Raw genomic sequence first — 17,949 nt, 5'->3', positions numbered from 1 at the left:
TTCCTCGTCTGTGTCTTCTCTCTGACATCTGACTGTACGTGGGGCTCAGGTTACTTTCATGGATTACACATGCTTTCATGGTGAAGGACCCCACAGTAAATTAGAAGCATCATGGTCAAAATGCAGTGTCTAGACTAGACTACATCAGCATCTCCTGGATGCCATTAGATATGTAGACCCTAGCCAGAGCTACTCATACAACAAACTTACTACTTTCTACAAAACACAGCTCAAAACCTCTACCATCAAAGCAGGCCTTGGAACCTTTCAGCTCCCGCTTTCCCACCTGGTCATCAGCTTTCCAGGAGCTTTTCACAGCCCTGGAGACAGACTAGTGCTGCATTTACCCATCTCGGTAGAACCTTCTGGGAGACAGGGGTGGTATTGAAAGAGAAGGGACTCATTTGAGTCCAAATCCTGCTGCTTTCCTACTTATGACTCAGAGTGTCCTTTGTAAGTTCCAGTCTTAGCATCCATAAGATGGGAGTGGCGGGTATACTTTATAGGCTTTCTGGAGTCAGGATGGGAGAGCACAGTCTTTCTGTATGGACACTAGCCTCTGGGGGACTATGTGCTTAGAACGTGTGACCTCAAAAAAAATACCATATGAATGGATTTACATGTTGTATTTTGCATTTTAATTTATTTTGTTTGAATCACATTTGAAGTAATGTGTAGAATCTTGCCTGTGTCTTTCTGAGACTAACATACAAATTACCCAATGGAACTGTTGCCAAGGCAAAGCAGTTTGCTTAGTTCTTGATTTCAAGTCGAGAACTCATAACTATCCCTCCCTGTCCCCCGTTGCCTAGGTCTTTATGCCCTCTGTGGGCACCTGTAATTGACACTGCTCGGGAGCAACTACATCATGGAAACAGAACTTCTGCATTCCCATCAGCTCTCTCTTTAGAGCAGTGGTTCTCAATCTTCCTAATTCTGAGACCCTTTAATACAGTTCCTCATGTTGTAGTGACCCCCAACCATGAAATTATTTTCATTGCTGCTTCATAACTGTAATTTTGCTACTGTTATGAAGCATAATGTAAATATCTGCTATGCAACCCTCATCACAGTGGTTGTGACCCTCAGGTTGCAAACCACTGCTTTGAAGCATTGAGCAGCTTCAGTCCTGATCTACTTCCCTTCCCCCACCTACCTGCATCCTATTGTGTCGGGTCCACGTGCTTCACCCCTAGCACACTGTGAGTTCCTTAGATCCAGGGCTGTGTTGATTGGATTTCCATTTCCAGGGGCTCTAGACCAGGGCAGCCAACCATACTCACACAAGCAATGACGACTCTCTAGGCTTCAGTACTGCAGCTGCCTCCTGTCTCTGGGACGCCCCTGCTCTATGATCTGTGGACGCCTCCCACTCAGCACCTCAAAGAACCAGACTTGGGGTTCTTCTGTATGTGCCAGTGACCTGTATTTGTAGAAGAATGCATTTCAAAAGCCAGTGGCTTAAAGTAATAGGTATTCCTTATGCTTCTGTGGCTGGCGAAAGTCTTGTGTGGGGTCTTGGTCAGCTGGTGGCCAAGGCTGTAGCCCTTGAGATCTTTTTCGATTACGTGCCTAACACCTGGGCTTGGCCGTCCGGTGCCTGGTAAGGCCCCACTCCTGAGCTCTCTGCATGGAACTGGCTTGTGTTTCTTTGGGACATGCTGGACTGGGCACCATCTCTTACATGATAGCTGGCTTTGCCCAGCATAGGTGATCCTAGAGCCCGGTGTATTATAACACAGTTCTTATATTTTAACACATATCATAACCACTAGGAGTGGAGCCCGTCCTATGCCTACTGGCCATTTATATAACTCTTTGCCATGAATTTCATGCTCATAACCATTGTCTGTTTGTCTGTCAGGATTGGTGTTTTCTATGGGTTTGTCAAAATACTTCGTATGTTCTGATAGTCCTGCTTCTCCTGTTTGGTCTAAACTTGACTGTTTCCTTGAGAATTTCTTCCAAAGACAAGATGTTTTTGGTTTGTCTTTTAGCATGTTGCCTTTGGAATGTCTCTCCTGTGACATATCACAGTTTAATCTTAGCATCTAGACATCTCTTAAATAATATACAAACCCCAAAGTTGTCTTCCTTAATTGCTTTCTCCCATCTTTTCTTGATAATGCCAAGAACTCTTAGCTATGTTTTGTTTTAAAACACCCCAAATTTTAATGTTCTCAATTAGTTCTAAGACTGTCCCAACTAGTTCTTAGATTTATCTCTGTGCTTTCAAATTCTTTTTCTGTTGTTTCCTGCATTCCATTTTTTTTCTGACTGGTTTTAATTTTCTTCTCATTCAAATATATCCTTTAGTAGTGTTTTGGGTAAAAATCTAGAAGTAGTTTCTGTCATGAGTGAGGGCGACAGAGACACAGCTCCCCCTTGTCAGGCTTGGCAGCCTGGGGACTTCCTCAGCCTTTTAAGGACCTGACTCAGGCCAAATATGGATTTGTGGCTTCAACAAAGGAGAGAATTTTAGGACTAGCTGGTGTGAAGTGCAGTTATGATTTTATAGGAAGAAAGGAGTTCATAAACAATAAAAGCATTGTCGAGAGCATGGGCATCTCTAAGATGGAATTGTAGAGAGTAAGACACACCCTGTGTGGGTTTGAGTTCCTCAAAAGAGCCACAACTAACTATAACATTAGCCATGGAGAACATTTGGTGGCTTTCAAGTTATATCTCGAAACCTTGCTGAGGAACTGTCTCTGCCTCCCCTTCTCTTCTGTGTTAGGTGAGACTGTAGGGCAGCTCCACAGACGCCGTGCATGGATTATCGGATCACCTCAAACCAAGAGCCAGAAGGCTTCCCCGAGGAGTTTAGTTCCCATCCGTTCCCTGTAAATTAATGGGCTTTCTGATGAGAGTCCTAGATAACGGCAGGTTTATGGCTCCGAAGAGAGAAAGGTGGGAAGCACTGTTTAATGTGCTGAATTTCTTCCCTCATTGCTGGCAAGAGTTTGCACCAGGCTCCAGGGTGGGGGACCCTTCTCCTCTCAAGTCATCATGTTCCTGCTCTGTCTGTCTGTCCTGCCTCATTGTAAATCTTTTCCACATTTGTTTCTGATTATAAATGGTCTCAATATAAAAGTTTTCCTATGACAGAGATAGTTACCTTATTTTTCTGACATCTGTTGATGTGAATAAGAAGCCTTACAGCATATCCCCTTCATTGTTGATATATTTTACTACCTCAGAACTGTTTATATTTTCTTGACATTTTGGTTGTGAGCCTAGCCTTTAATGGCTGAGCCATCTCTCCAGCCCCAACAATTTGTATTTCCCAGGATAAAACATTCTTATCTACAACCTCTTCAAAAACCATCCCCTCTTCCCAATCTCTTCCCCTGCTTTTCTAGTAGACCTGTGCCAGCTCTCACACCTCGCCCTTCACGCCATGTTAGATAATTGTAAACATCTCCTTGTCTTTGCTCCACTCTGGGAGCCCAGTCGTTTGCTTTCACCTCCCTATATAAAGCAGGATCTTTACCAAACCCACTGGGTTTCCAGTGGACACCCTTTGCATGGGCCGGTGTTTTGATGTTTGCTTTCAAAGTCTGTTTTCTATTCTTGGGTTCCAATAGCTTTATGTCCTGTGATGGTTGCTGTGTGATCTCTGTGCTTTCCAGTTTCTTTAAGCACCTTTCATGTCATTTACAGCTGCATTCAGACGGTCTTATTGCCTCATGCCTGTGAGTGCTGCATCTCTTTGTGTTACATCCTGCCTCATCTTCCTGGGGTTCTTGCTTTTATAGTTAGATATTTTTATCCTGGTATTACTTCGATGGTGGTTCTTTTCAAGTGTATGAGAGATTCTCATGCACCTAAAGATGTCCCTGAGGAGTGGCTTTGCCTTTCTTTCTTGAAAAAAATTATATATATACTTTGTATGTACAGTGTGTGATTGTATGATGCATGTTTGTGATGTGTGTGTGTGTGTGTGTGGTGTGTGTGTGTGTGGTGTGGGGTGTGTGTGTATGTGGTATGGTGTGGTATGGTGTGTGTGTGGTGTGGTGTATGTTTATGTTTTGTGTGTGGTGTGTGTGTGGTGTGGTGTGTGTGTGTGTGTGTGTGTGTGTGTGTGTGTGTGTGTGTATGAATACAGGCATGCATGTGCCTGACATGGGATGCATGTGGAGGTCACAGGACAACTCAGGAGTCAGTACTCTCCTGCTGTGGCGTGTTCATGGCAGTAACAGTAATCCTAAGACAGTGGGTTCCAGGGATTGAACTCGGGCCATCAGGCTTGTGCAGCAAGTGCTTTTAGCCACTGAGCCATCTGGCCAGGTCATTTTGTTGCAGTTCTTTGCTTTTTTTTTTTTTTTCATATAGTCTCACTTGGTAGTTTAGGCTGTCCTGAAACTCACTCTATAGCCCAGGCTGATTTTCTAAAACTAAAATTAACAGTAAAACCCAGGAACATGGAAAAAAGAGATGACATAGTAATTACCTCCGAGTTGCTGCCTTGACATAGCGCTGAAAGGCAGTACTAGTTCATGTGTGCTTTTGACTGTGGTGAATTCAGTAGTTAATTGTTACCGTGTGTATTTCTACAGCTCAGAATTAGGCTGTAGGTGTCCTGTTTCCCACAGCATCGGCAAGCAAAGCTATCCACATTTGACTGACCGACTGCAGAGAGATCGCTGATAGCACCATGGCTCCTGGCAGCCTACTTAACCGTTGGATTCAGTATCAGCTGTAGTACAGGTTGGACAATTTTTAATACTCCATTGGATGGATAATTTTTAATACTCTGTTGGATTGTTGAATTGTATGGCCCCTAAAACAATGTCTGTCATATAAGTAAGTATTGAGTATTAGTTGGTCTTTCATTTTCTTTGATTTTAGAGGCAGGGTTTCATTCAGGCCACGTTAGCCTAGAAATCACTGTCTAGCCAAAGATGACTTTCACCACTGATCCTCCTGTCTCGGCCTCCCAAGTTCTGAGATCGCAGGCGTAACGGCACCTGGTTTTGTGGGATCCTGTAGCTCACACTCAGGACTTTGTGCTTTCTAGGTAAGCACTGTGCCAACTGAGCTATATCCTTAGCTTCGCTCTTGCTCATTTCAGGAATGGCCCTGTATCCCACTCATCATGGTTGCTCAAGCCAAGGGATCTCACACATCATTCCATGCTCCTTTCGCTCAGTGCAAGGTCAGAATGTGTTTTCCTTGGTTCCCCACTCCCATCTTGTTATTGCTGGTATTACTCACTATGTCAGCTGATGAAGGAAGCTTGCACCAGCCTTCTGAGGCTTCTCTCTGTGTGTGATTCTTTTTCGTGAAAGCTTTTCTGAACTTGGATCTTATGAAGTCAACCATTAGCAGATGTTTGGGGAATGTCTATTTTGTGCTTGACTGCTGGCTGACAAATAGGACCCGTTAACTTTGACTATACTTCCTACCATACTAAGCCAGGCATGCTTTTGATTTAGCTACAGCTAATAAATATCACTGACCAACATTTTTTTATTGCCTCGCTGGTCCTCCTGGGGTTTGTTGGACAGATTTCAGCCTCGCTGATGTCATTATTGGCTTTTGTGAATTGTATTGGTTTGGCTTTTGTCTATTTGGTGAAATACAGAAAACAGCAAGTTGGAGAGAGGGCGCCTCTTTCCAGACTTAGTGGGATCAGCTGTAGTCAGAAGAGATCACCTGGGTTGGTTCCCCTTCACTGGTGCAGAAGACAACTTAAAGAAATAATTTGAAGTAAGATAAAAAAAAAAAAACCAACTGTGACCCTAGATAACCTAGGGCTTTCAGACACATTAGGTAGGAACCCTTCCTCTACAGAGAACAGGGCACTGGACTGAGCTTTGCCTGGAGGGCAGCAATGGCGCAGCAGAGGAAGCGCTGGACTGGGGCCTCGGGCTGGGAGAGCTCAGCCTTGCCAGGCCTCACACATTCCTCTGTGAGAGGGCATGGGGAGTACTGTGAGCCTCACTCATATGTTATAAGGAGCCGGAGACCCAGTGGCTGTGAAAGACCTCGAGGGGTGCAAAAATGTTGGACCCAGACAAGCCTGTACATGTGCTGAGGTTAGGAAGCATGCTGGGAAAACTCGGGGGAATCAGGTTCCCTCCTGGGATGTTCCTCAGACAGCTCCTTTTCTAGATCACTTGCAAACTGCCCCATTGTAAATAGAGTAATAACAAGAATAAAAGCAATGCCACCCAGGGCTGGGGACATGGCTCAGTCAGTAGAGTCCTTGCCACAAAAGCACAAGGACCCAAGTTCACATCCCCAGTAACCTTTTTTGTTTTGTTTTGTTTTTGAAGTCTGGATACAGTAATATGAGCCAGCCCTCCCAGGACCAAGGAGGCAGAGACAGGAGGATGCCCAGGGCTCGCTGGCTAGCCACTCTAGCTGACTTAGTGAACTCCAGGTTCAGTGAGAGAACTTGTCCCAAATAGGATGGAAACCAACATACCAAGACACCCAACCTTAACCTCTGGTCTCTATGTGCAGACACACACACACACACACACACACACACACACACACACACGCACACGCACACGCACATGGAGAGAGAGAGAGAGAGAGAGAGAGAGAGAGAGAGAGAGAGAGAGAGAGAGAGAGAGAGAGAGAGAAAGAAATAATGCCAACTAGCATTGACTTACAAAGTTAGGTATGTAATGTTCTGGCCACAGAGTCAGGAGTTTAGCTAGGAGGCCTGTTGCCAGAACCTGTGGGATTTAACTGCTAAAGAAGCCACACAGCCTCACAGCAAATTCAAATGCAACGGGAGCATCACCCGAGCATTGGTTGTTGAAGTCATGTGTTCAGCGGAGTCTGCCTCCCGCTCCTCCTACCATGGTATCTCAGGAACTTGTTCTAGTCTTGGGACCTGCTCACAGTTCCTCTACCTCATACCATCTTTACTGTCATGGGTGCTGGAGGCTACTTTGATTTGGGGGGCAATCATTGCACCAGATAACCTTCAAATGCATGCTGGTCCACTTGTGAGTTACATTCTTCCATGGGGGCATAAATGCCCTTACTGAACATCCCTGTCCATAAAGCCACGCAGAGTCCCATGCTGAGGGTAGCCCTGAACCTCCAACTTTGGTGCTTGAGGGTGTATCCTTCCACTGGTCCCAGGGAAAAGAGATGGAAGGGCACCCTATGGGAGACTCCTCTCTATCTCTGTGGGTGGCAGTTCCCACCCTGTGCCTACAGTGGACGGGGAGGTGATGTCCACTGGCAGCTCACCTGCCTCACCATGGTCTGGGGCCTGCTGCTGCTGAGTGACTGGCAGGACCCATGCAGGGGCCTGGGTTGCTCCTTGCTAGGATTTTGCTCTAGAAATTATATTTCCTTGAGTTTCTTTAGCTGGCTCCTGCTTGAGGCCATGAAGAACAAACTTGGAGAAAGTTAGTCTTTCGTTTAGGGTCAAACTCTGCCCCTTGCTTCTCTGTTCCTTTCCAGCTAACACTGCGTAAATACATCAAGAGTAGCAGTTTGAGGGCTCCTCACACAAACCCCTTTACATTCATTCAGTGACGCGTTGGCTTCACTACTGGTCTTTTTCTTTGCTCTAATAGTGTTTATTTTTTCAATGTCTGTATCATATCTACACATGTTTATTGAGCCTTGGGTATACAGAACAGGATCACCTCACCCCCACCCAATCCACATTCTCATTCATGGGTCCTTCTAAGAATTGTTTATTAATAAATAAGCCCTACATATCTACTCACAAAAACTGGAATTTTAACAAGTTCCCTTCTAACTCCACTCTCCTGAACCACACATCTATGAACCCATTCTAGACCCTATGTTTATCTCTCTACTTAAAATAAAACACTGAAAAAAAAACCCAAAAAAGAAAACCAACAGTCTTTATGTTTCAAGCAGTTTAGAATTCCATCAAATGGAGTTGAGGATACAGGTCCCCCTAAGACCTGTTCTGGTTCATGCACAGACCCTCGCAGTATCTCTTCAGAACAGAACATTTGTTACGACTGGTGAACCCAACTACCATGGTACATCATCACTCAAAATCCATAGTTTGCACTAGGACTTGCTCTTCGGTTATACATTCCATAGGTCTGGCCAGTTTTGGAGTGACATTTGTCCGCTACCACAGCATCATGAAACTCAACATCCCTAAAACATCCTCTATAGTCATCCTGTTCATCCATTGCCTCTAGCTGATGGCAGCCACTGATCTTTTAACTATCTTTATGATTTTCCAGACTATCACACAGTTAGAACAGCATATTATGCTGCCTTTTTCAGATTGGGATTTTCTTGCTGGCAATAAACATCGATTTTTCTCTCTGTCTTTTCCCGACTTGATTGCTTGTTTCTTTTGCATAGTGAATAATGTTCCCTCATCTGAAGGTACCGGTTTTGCTGCTCCTTTGCCAGATGCCCCAATTGCTTCTGGGTTTGACAATTGTGACTGAAGTGGCTGTAGCACCCAGGAACAGATTTTCCTGATGGCATTTCTATTTATATTGCTGCAAACGCTGCAGCATTAGGTGGTTCTTATTATGGGAGTGCTTGTAGTTTTACATGAAACTACTAGCTGGACCTGCAAGGGCTGTGCCACTCAGGAGTCTTCTTTTCACTTGACCATTTCCTGATTTATTCTTGTTAACATATTTGAAAACACTGAAATGTCTGTGCCTTTGGGGTGTTTTTTTTTGTTGTTGTTGTTCTTTTTTTTTCTTACTATTTTAAAGTAAGTTGATGCTGTGTTTTTGTGTTATTTATTTCTAACATATCACTAATTCTTAATTAAAAATGATTGCTCCACATCATCTATTGCCATAAATTAATAAGCAAAGAGATACTGTTGCGCTTACCCCTAATTGTCATAAGTTTAAAATAGTGATAAGTGTCAGATAGGGCTCAGCACTGAAACTCGGTCACCTTGTGGTGGGGAGGATCAACAGCCCCTCCAGAAGGCCAGCTTGACATTTTATTGTAAAACTGCAGACACCCCCCAGACTCCCTCTACCATTGGCAGACACATATCTAACAGAGATACAGCCCCCAGACTCCCTCACCACTGGTAGACACACATCTAACAGAGATACACCCTCCAGACTCCCTCACCACTGGTAGACACATATCTAACAGAGACACACACCCCAGACTCCCTCTACCATTGGTAGACACATCTCTAACAAAGATATACACAGAGGCTCACACAACAGTGTGTTAGCTAATGTTTATAATAGAAAAAAACCCTAATCTAACCCAAATTATTCTCACAAAAGGGACTATTCTGTATAAATACATAGACTAACACACAATAATGTAAAATGAGCAATTACAGCTTTTGTACTATAAATCAATCCCCAAAATCTGTAATAATGAAAAAAGCTATAAAATAGCACGCATGGCATAAACCTATTCATTTAAAGGTGGAGACCAAATGCTTAGTACATTTTTACTTGATTTTCACACATGCCTCTTTATCTACTGAGACAGAAAGCACTAACAGTTGGCCATCTAGATGAAGAATACATATATTCTTAGAGTTAAACATTGGTTCCTGGTTCTGGGGAGATGGCTTGGGGGTAAAATACTTGCTATACAAGCATGAAGAACGAAGTTCTGATCCAAGAGTCCATGTAAAGCCAGGAACAGGTGTTTCACGCCTTCATCCCCGGACTGGGAGGTAGAGAAAGGAGGATCCTGGGGCCTGCTGGACAGCAGCCTGGTCAGTCAGTGAGCTCCAGGTTCAGTCAGAGACCTGACTCACAACATGGAGAGCCATGGAAGACGATTCCTACTGTTGACTTCTGGCCTCCACATGTGCACACACACATACACACATGTGTACACACACGTACACAACAACACATACACGTGTACACACAGACATGGTTCATTGCTTTATCTTGCTACTTTTCTGTAATTTTGAGACTTTCCAAAACAAAAAGACAAAAAAGAGGTCAATGGTCAGCCAACATTAATGTATGTTGTTTCAAAGTACAAGCATACAGCATTTTTAAAAAATGATTAACAAAATTTTAGATGGTGCTGCCTGAGAAGGGAGATGCTTGGAGGGAGAGGAGGTTTCATGGAAGCTTCTGATGGTGATGAACAACTTATATTGTTCACATATAACTTTTTCTTGTTTTTAATAGCCTTTTTGGATTTCCTCACTGTAGCTAAAGTTTTCCTGGTTCTGTTCAGCTCCTGTGGCCCTGTGGCTGACTGCTTGGACCTAAGTAAATACACAGAGACTTATATTACTTATAAACTGTTTGGCAGTGGCAGGCTTCTTGCTATCTAGTTCTTATATATTAAATTAACCCATTTCTATTAACCTATAAGTTGCCACGGGGCTTGTGGCTTACCAGTGCTTTACACCTTGCTTCACATGGGGGCAACTGGGCAGCATCTCCTGACTCAGTTTTCCACTTCCCAGAATCCTCCTCCCTGCTTATCTCGCCTACACTGGCCAATCAGTGTTTTATTCATCAATCAATCAATCAGAGCAACACATTCACAACATCCCCAGCACCTCACTATTGAGGAATATTGTTCAATGTTTTTGATGAAACTTTCAAAGGCAAGAAAAAAGTGGTCAGATGTCACATTCTCAAACTGACTTTTAAAAACTGATATTTGTTTATTGTGTATATGTGTAACATCACAATGTGTGGGTAGTTTTTCTTTAACCATTTTTACTGGTTGTCCTAAAGTTTATAAAATTTATTTACAACCAACCCAAACCACTTTTAGATAGCACTGTACTGCTTCATGAGTAATGGAATAACTTATAAAAACAAAATAATCCTAATCCTTTTCTATGTCCATTCTAACATTACATCATTCATTTTACATTTATATAAGCACACTGTGTTTATATCTGAGTTTATTTAATCAAATGCATCATTGTTATTGTTACTTTGAGCAAACTGTCATCTGTTAGAACAATTCTCTGGCACTTCTTTTTTGTTTTGTTTTTTATATGGATCAGAACAATGCTATTTACTTGCTGTCCTAAGAAATTATTTTACTATTTCTTCAAAGTAGAAACTGACAGCTAATCTCTTACCACTAATACTTTCCTTCACTTCTTGTCTGAGAAACCTTTTTTACCTTTTCATATATAGTGAAATGATTGATAACCAAATTAACACACCTGTAATCTTCCAAGGCTAGCCATTCTGTGTGCAAAGAGGATAAAAAGTCACCAATATATTAACCACAGTCATCGAGTTGTACATTAAACATCTAGACTCGCCCATTCTTCCCATGTGTGGATTTATATTCTTCAGCTTAAATTTTCCTGTTCCTCACCAAGTACCCTCATCAGTATCTTCCTCTTCCTCCTCCCCTCCTTTTCTTTTTCTTTTCTTTTAAGATTCCTCATATAAATGAGATCATGCAGTATTTTTCTTTCTGTATCTGGTTATTTCTCTTAATGTAATCATCCACTGACAGTTTTTCCATACCCCCTTTTTTGAAGGATAACTAGTATTCCTCTATATAACATTATATATAAATCCATCACACTTAAAAGTTCACCCATTGGCCGCAGCCTAAGCTGCTCCTGTGTCTTGAGCTATTATGAATAATGCTGCAGTGAGCACGAGAGGGAAGATATGCCCAGGTGGTGACCTTACTCCCTTGAGTGTGTCCCAGAGGCATCTCGGGGGTTTTCTGTTTAGCTTCCTTGGGTGTCCCTGCACTGCTTTCCATGATGGCTGTGCCAATGTGTGTTCCCACCAACAATGTATACAGTTTCTTTGGTCACCCAACACTTACCTCTTGTTTTGGTAGCAGCCACCCTAACAGGTGTGAGGTGACATCTCTGATTTTTGATTTGCATTTCTCTGAAGATCAGTGATTACACACACACACACACACACACACACACACACACACACACACACACACACACACCCCTACACCCCTGATGGCCATTTTTATCATCTGGAGAAATTTCTATCCAGTATCCTGGTTCTTTTGACCTATTTTATAATCAGGTTGTTCATTCTGCTGTTACCACCAGCCTTCAGGCTCTCAGAGAGTGAATTGTGAGTTCTTTATTTTTATATTAAATTAACCCCTTACAGATATGTAATTGACAAATGCTTCCTCTCCATATGAAAACTGTCTGTGTTCTGCTGGCTGCTGCTTCAGTTTGAAGTACTCCAATTAATTTGTTTCTACCTTTGAAGGCTGAACTTTGATGGGATAGCTAAATGTCATTGCCAAGGCCACTGTCATAATAGCTTTCCCCTATGTTTTCATCTAGCCTTGTGGCTTCAGGTCTGCTACTTAGATGTATCATTTTGAGTTGACTTTTGAGTTGTATGTAGTGTGAGTAAAAGGTCCAATTTCATTGTTTATGATGTGGATGCCCCATTTCCCCAAACAGTTTATTAGAGAGTCAATCCTTTCTTGTTCTGTCTTCTTGGTGCATTCTCCTTAACATTTTTGTGGGGAGAAAGAGTTTAAAAGAGAGAGTCTCACACTGTGGCTCAGGCTGGCCATGAAGTCACTATGTATGCAGCCCAGGCTGACCTCAAACTTGTGGGAATTTTCCAGCCTCATCTTCCCACAGTGATGGGATTATAGTTGTGAGCCATCATGCCCAGCTATTTCCTTCCCCCCTTTTTTTTTTGGTGTGGGGTGTATAAATTGTGTGTGTGTGTGTGTGTGTGTGTGTGTGTGTGTGTGTGTGTATGTGTGCATGAAACAGCAATTTATATGTACATGGGTATGCACACCTGTGTGTGAGGATGCAGCAGAGGTCATGGGCGACATTAGGTGTCCTACTCTTACTCTCCACCTCTTCCTTTGAGACATGGTCTCTCATTGAGCCTAAAGCTTTGCTGGTGGCTAGTAAGTCTCCAAAATGCCAGTTCTTGTGTCTCTGCCTGCCCACACCTCATGAAAAGATTGCAGACACATGGGTGGCCATGGGTGGCCAGGATAGCAATCACGTGGGTAGCCATTGGTAGCCATGTCTGTTTCATTTGTTTGTTTGGTGCTGGGGTTTAAACTTAGGTCATCATGTTTGTGTGTCAAGAACGCTCACCCACCGCACCATCTCTCTGGTCCTTTCTTCGTTTTTGAAGGACAACTTTGCAGGATGGAGCATCCTCTCAACTCGAGATATTTTATTTGCGCTCTTCTTGCTTTCATGGTGTACTGGCTCATTTTATGTCAACTTGCCATAAGCTAGAGCCATCTGAGTGGAAGAAGCCATCTGAGTGGAAGAAGCCTCAACTAAGAAAATGCTTCCTTCTAGTAGGCAAGATGGTATTTTCTTAATTAGTGATTGGTGGGGGAGGACCCAGACCATTGTGGGTGGTACCACCTCTGGGCTGGTGGTCCTAGGTTCTATAAATAAAGCAGGTTGAGCAAGCCATGGGGAGCAAGCCTGTAAGCAACACTTCTTCATGACCTCTGCTTCAGCTCCTGCCTCCAAGTTCCTGTCTTGCTTGAGTTCCTGTCCTGACTTCCTTTGATGTGGAAGCGTAAGCCAAATAAACCCTTTCCTTCCCAAGCTGCTCTGGTCATGGTGTTTCATCACAGCAGTAGGAACCCTAACTAAGACACATTTTGAAAGAAAGTTACATGCGTGTTTTAATCTTTCCTCTTCTGTGAGTGAAAAAAAAATATCCCTTTGGATTCTTTCAAGGTATCTTCTTTTTCTTTGATTTTTCTGAAGTTTGAGAAATAACATTCTAGTGTGATGTTTGGCATTTAATCTGCTTGGTGTGTTCTCTGTGATTCCTGTGACTCCCATTTAATATTTGTCACTAATTAGGGGGACATTTCACCATTTCTTTAAATATTTTTCTGTTCCTCTTTCTGTAGTCATGTGGTTCTTCGACCTCGCTGTCGTCTCCTCCTCCTCCTCCTCCTCCTTCTCCTCCTCCTCCTCCTCTTCCTCCTCCTCTTCCTCCTACAGCTTTTTCACTTTGGGAGGTTTCTGCTGAGATAACTGCATGCTTAGAGGTTCTTTCTCTCCGGACTAGTCTAGCAAGCCCCGCCCATGGCATTCTCCACTTCCATTGCAGCGTTCTGTTTCCGGGCAGAGACACTTCTGGTCCTTCACTGGTGTTGAAGTGTCTGATGTGTTCCTTGGCTTTTCTTGCTGCTATCTGTACTTTCAAATTCCTGTGCTAACTCCATCATCTCAGCTGTGTCTGAGTCTGGTTCAAATGTTTGCTGAGTCTCTTCAAGTTGTGATTTTGACCTTTGTGTTTTGACCTGTAATGTTCTTGAATTTATTGCACATATTCCTCAGCTCTACCTCTGTAGGGAGGGACTGACTAGCAGGAGTGGGCAGGTACTTACCTTACCATCTCCTGTGTGGATGGCTAACACATGAAGGCTCAAGGGGCTATGGATGGATATTTCCTTTTCCCCAAATGATTAGGCTTGGGGAAAATCCTAGCAGGTTGGACCTTAAGATGAACAAAATGCTCTTTTTATTGACCAGTCCTCTGAGATTTAGCCCAACTAAATTTTTCAGTACTTTTTTAGTTGACTGATTTCTGATCTGAACCTTTTGTGCCTGTGTTTCTCTCGGACTGCTTCTGTGTTTCCAGTTCCTCAGTGGACAGTTACTATCTAATGGATTTGCATTTTGACAATTCAGTCCCCGGTGCTTCATGTAGTCGAGCCCTAAAGGATTCCCAAAGTTTTTGTTATTGCTGCTGCCGTCTGCCTGCCTGTGAGTCCATCTGTCTGTTGTAGTCCTGGCATATACGAGGCAAATATTCTACCACGGGGCTATAACCCCAACCTCCCTGCTCTTTAATTTACCTTTTGTTGTTGAGACAGGTTTCTTGTTAAATTGCCCAGGCTGGCCTTAAACTTACTCTATAGTCTAGGCAGGCCTTGAACGTGCCTCGGTGTCCCAGAGAATTGAGATTATTGACCTACACTACCAGGTCTGCCACTGTTTTTGGCTTTTCTTTGTTTTTCTTTGATTATAGGGGTTAGATGAAAGAACACTAAACTGTGGGCCTTCTGGATGTGAGACTAGAATCCCTGCTTCGTACTGGGCACCTAGAGAAGTGGGCAGCATTGTCTAGCATCGAGTAACAGTTTAGATATGAGCAGAGCCTCAATCACAAAGCTTTGGAGTTCACATTCTTTCCTCCCCGCCAAACACTTTAACACAGAAAAGTATGGATTTTACAAAGTGACAAGGTCACCTGATGACTTTGCTTGAGTATGATCAGCTTATGAAACTTTATGAGATTCTGGAAAGTGTGACAACAATTAACTTGCTCGAGCATTTTCTTTAGCATCCTTGAGGCCATATTCATTCACCTCATCATGTGCCAAGGACTTATCCTGAAGCATCTTAACACAGACCTAAGGCCCTTAGAACTTTCTCTCTCTTCCCTTTGAGTTGGGTAGGAGTAGAACCACTTGGAGGGAAGTGGTAGCACCACTGGGGGTTAATGAGTAACCAGCCACTTGTCTTTAACACCCTGGCAAATAGCCAATGTTTCTTCTGGTGAAGGCGCTGATGATGCACTTACTTCTGAAGAAAAAGAAAACCAGGGCTTAGAACTGATACGTCCTGTATGCCTCAATTAAAAAACAACAAGCCGGGCGATGGTAGCGCACACCTTTAATCCCAGCACTCGGGAGGCAGAGCCAGGTGGATCTCTGAGTATGAGGCCAGCCTGGTCTACAGAGTGAGATCCAGGATAGGCACCAAAAATACACAGAGAAACCCTGTCTCGAAAAACCAAAACCAAAACAAAACAAAACAAACAAACAAGAAACAGAAATGAAGGTTGTCTTAATGTTGCCAATGTTGCTTCTCCATTCTCCTGGGCTCTAAATTATCTTATTTTGTAGATGTGGCCTGGATTATGAGTTGGCTTGTCTTTGGCAGAAGTCTCTCTTCGACTCGTGATTCCCAAAACCTCAAGAGAAGGCTTGGTCAGGTTCTGAATACTCTGGGCTTGGAGCCAATGCTTGGGTGACCGAGCGAGCTTCGCAGCTGCAGTATAAGTGAGACACACTCATACCATCACTGCAGAAATTTTACAAAGACTAGAATTTAAAAAAAAACTATTCCATATCACATAACTTCCAAAAGAGCCACATTAACCTTGGCCTGCTTGATTCTGAATGGATGTAACATACCAGAATACGGATTAAAGAGACCCACACTTTTTGTGAGGCCATCAGCAAGATGATGATGCTATAGCAGTCTGGTGAACTGTGCTGGGAATTCAAATTTTATGCTAATTACTCTGTCTCTCTCATTCTTTCTTCATATGTACTTAAGCAATCAGATATTTTCAAAAAACCCATGAGAGAATCTGGTCATCCTTGGTGGCACACCAACATATTAATCACGGTCACTTGCCCATGCCTTGGTACAATAAAAATAAACCTATTATCTTTGCCTTTTTTACTTGGGACTGAAGATAGAGGCGAGCCCAAGCTTGGACTTGAAAATCCTTTCCATTGCTTGTTTTGTCATAGTCCTACACACACACACATACGCACACGCACACGCACGCACGCATGCACGCACACGTGCATATGCACACACACTCGCACACACAGCATTTGCTTCTTACATACACTAGTAATTCATATGCAGATGATACTTACTGTGGGCATTCTATTTTAAGGTATAGCTCCTTTAAAATGAAAAGGTTGGCTTAAAATCACCTCAAGAGCTGAGTTCCAGCCCACTCATTTCCACTTGGCTAGGGCTGATGATTGGCAGAGCTTCCAAAGTGTGAATTGTCTAGACTCTTGTGAAGGATTGGAACAGAGTCCCAAAGTGGAGACTACCAAGGGAGAATGGAGCAGGCAGGGAAAGAAGGATAGAATTCTTCAGTCAAGAGTCCATTTTCTGAACACGTAAAATGTAAAGCTTGAGGGAAACCCCGAAGTGGAGTGAAGTGGATATAGCTGGTATTGTGAATACACATTTGGGTAGCAATTTAAGCTGGACACAGAAATATTATTCACGGCTAAAAATGCATCAGCTCGCTTTTTTTAAGTGGGAAAATGATTGAAAAGGCCCTCCATGTGCTCATATTTATTTGTAATGTATTCAATTCTGTTTAACTCCATGATCAGCATTCCAGGGTGGCTTTAGGCTGGGATTGAGACCCTTGCTCTGTGTGGATCTAGGCAGATGGACACAAATTAAGTTCCTCATTCTAAGGACTTCCATCTTCCATCAAAACATAGCTCATGTTTCTTCTTCTCTCAGATTTAAGAATAAAGCACAAATCATTGGAATCCACCTAACTGTCCATCAACAGATGAGTGGATAATGAAAATTAAATATATAAGATATATATAGAAATACTATTCAGGTCTATAGAAAAATAAAATCACAAAATTCACAGGAAAATGGGTGGACTTAAAATGTATAATATTAAGCAAGGTCACACAGTCTTAGAAAAATAACTTCATGCTCTCTTTGTATGCAGAATTTAGCCAATAATATATATATATATATGTATATGTATAAACAAATGTACTTGTGGGTACAGTTTAACATGAAGAAAAGAAAACAAGAAAGATAGATATAAGGGTTTGAAGAAGAACTGAACGCAGGTTATGGACACTAGCTATGAAAGGATATTATTGTTTTCCTAGTTCTAATTTTGTCATGATATTTTGTTTTTGATTGTAGGTAAGTGTGCAAGATACATTCAATAGTGAAAGTACAAACTCCAGTATGAAGCTACAAAGCTTCTGTTCCAAATGTCTAACTGTATTGAGCTGTATAGTCTTTGGATGTGGTTAATTTCAGTGCGTGATTTTTTTCATTTGCAAAATTTTAAATATATTATCTAAAACTAAAAATTAAAAAAGAATATATAGAGAAAAAAAGCTGCACATGGTGGTGCACATAATCTCTGGAGTCAGAGACAGGGAAATCCAAGTTCAAGGTCTGCCTGGTTTACATAGTGAAACCCTGTTTCAAAAAGTATAAATGAATGAATAAATAAATAAATA

The 17,949-nt window shown here is 42.5% G+C and overlaps 1 protein-coding gene across 1 annotated transcript in view; it reads left to right on the top strand.

Moving 5' to 3' along the window:
* Col6a6 (collagen type VI alpha 6 chain) overlaps window positions 1–17,949 on the top strand; it is a 137,971-nt gene that overhangs the window by 17,608 nt on the left and 102,414 nt on the right. The window lies entirely within an intron of this gene.

Source organism: Peromyscus maniculatus, chromosome 7 (assembly GCF_049852395.1).
Source record: "Peromyscus maniculatus bairdii isolate BWxNUB_F1_BW_parent chromosome 7, HU_Pman_BW_mat_3.1, whole genome shotgun sequence".
NCBI classification, from domain to species: domain Eukaryota; kingdom Metazoa; phylum Chordata; class Mammalia; order Rodentia; family Cricetidae; genus Peromyscus; species Peromyscus maniculatus.
Note: the sequence above shows the minus strand (reverse complement) of the source record. Positions and strands in the feature narration are given on the sequence as shown.